We start from the raw sequence: 2,535 nt of genomic DNA, 5'->3' as shown, positions 1-2,535 counted from the left end.
AATTATACACCAAGATCTGAACCCAGGCACTCATATTTTTAACAATTTCACATACCTAATTTCAAAGATATGACAAAATTGATGATCTATCTTTTCAATTGAACACCTTAAATATATTTTGTATGAAATATTAATTCTCATAAAGTGGAATATAAGTGAGCAGAACAAAATGAATTGCTTTCCACTTTTTATTAGCATAGTTACAGATTTACACAACTCTGTCTACGGCCATATCCCCCGGAATGCGCCGGATGTAGCCAGATTTACACACCTCGAAAATAACCTAAAGGAAAACAATTTTAAGAAAACATACTTTTGCGAATTTTGTAAATGGAAGAAGATATAACATCCAAGTTATCAAATTAAATCTTTAAGCTCAAGGATGAAGCAATGTCTGATTAACAACAGAACATCAGGATAGAATATAAAGAATTCATAGACTATCTAAGATGTTTTATTCATGTGTTGGTAAATGAATACATAGCTATTCAAAACATTTTTTATTTTTGACATGACCTACATCTTGGAATATGAAGAGTTTTTTTTCATACAAAGAACAATAATAGATACATGTACATGATTTTGCTTATTTTATTAAAAGAAATAAATCATTCTTATCAACACATTTTATCCCTTTTGGTGTTAAAACCAATTGAATAAAATCTACTCTGTAGTGATTAGAAGTTTTATTTTGTGATGAGGAACAACAATAAATTTTTGAACAGGATATGAATATGTAAAGCAACGTAATTTGAATGTAAATTAAAACAAGCCTGTTACTTCTTTGGATGGTTTCTTTAACATATATGTTAATGAATATAATTCAATTGCTCCAAGTTTCAAGTATAGTAATTTTCTAGAAACAAACCTAAAATATGAGCAATCTAGTGCTAGGTAGATTGGCAGAAGGGATTACAGAATCCTTGTGTGCTCAGGGTTGACAGATAATTCAGTTCACTCAGGTACTTGAATTTATATAAACAATGAATATTTGTTTAACATAAATATATCCTATTTGGGTCTTAGAAGTATTTGTTGTTTATCTGAAATTTAAATTTAACTAGGCATCCTTTATTTTTATTTGATAAATCTGGCAACTTTATGTATGCCACATTACTCTTTGAGCCTCGGTTATATTATTGGACATAATCCATTGTATTTTTATCATAGCTTCAGATTTCAATTCTTTGAAATTCTGTTTCAATTTATTTTCCTAAAATAATGAAGTAGTTTCATATTACTATGAAGAGTCACTAAGCAAGTGTTATTAACAAATGAAATGTAGTATGTCTTTGAATACATTAGCAAGGCTAAGCACTGATAAAAAGAAATTGTTTCCATTCTCTAAGTATCCACACATATTCTGGCTAAAAAATAAAGCAGACGTCATTTACTGTAGTTAATGGTAAATTAAGAAACTGTTGAAGAAAATAACTTTATTACAAAAATATTTGCATAAAAGTATTTGTAAGTGTACATAAATATATAGCTTCTTGCTACAGAAACCCATGTTTTTAGCTGGTTAAAATTTTATTTTTAGCTTTCAGTCATTCACTCTTTCATTCAATTCTCATTGTTAATTTGAACGGATAATTTAGAAAGCCCGGTGAAGCACAAAATGCATTTGTCTTGTTAATTTTGTTAACAATTGAATCTACAAGGACAGTACATTTTCATAAATAGCTATGACAGTTGCCTAGTGAAAAGCATGAATTCTTCATTCAACAAATATTCTCCAAAGTGAAGACATAATTCTTCCTCCTTATTTTCATAATTCTTTGCTAAAAAATAACACTATCCAAACCATTACTAAGGTAAATAGCATTCATCTATCCAGTAAAATGTCCTCTAGCATTTATCAGGGCCACTTAGTAAAATTGAGGAGAGAGAAAAATTTCTAGACTGTAAAGACATCATAATCTTGTAAAAACACTATAATCCTAAAGAGGCTCTAAAATAATACGCACTCCTGCTTCCAGAGCCATCTAGATTAGACAGCCCATATTTCCTTTCTGAAGAGGAAATAGGTTCTACCATCTCCCTCAATACTTTACCTCTTTTTATATCATGGATGGTGAGAAATTTGCTCATTGCTATGGTTTGAATGTATCCCCCAAAAGGCATGTGTTGAAACTGTAATTGCTGCTATAACAGTATTAAGAGGTGAGACCATTGAGATGTGATTAGGCCACAAGGACTTTGCCCTCGTGATTAGATCAACGCCATTATAATGGGAGAGGGTTCTTCATAAAAAGGCAAGTTTGTCCCCCTCCTCCACTCTTCTGCCATATAAAGAACAGCATTTCTCCTTCCAGAGAACGTGGCATTCATAGCGCCATTGTGGAAGCGTAGGCCAGGCCCTCACCAAACATCAAACCTACTGGCATCTTGATCTTGGACTTCCAGCAGCACAGTCTAAGGCAATCATACTGAAAAGCTTTCTTAGGTAACATTACATCTTTTGTATTATCAATTTTAACAATAAAAAAAAATCCTAAATCAGAACATCATAATTGTGAGTAATGACTTTATCTC

This window comes from Propithecus coquereli, unplaced genomic scaffold (assembly GCF_000956105.1).
Source record: "Propithecus coquereli isolate 6110/MARCELLA unplaced genomic scaffold, Pcoq_1.0 Scaffold275, whole genome shotgun sequence".
Taxonomy (NCBI): Eukaryota; Metazoa; Chordata; class Mammalia; order Primates; family Indriidae; genus Propithecus; species Propithecus coquereli.
Note: the sequence above shows the minus strand (reverse complement) of the source record.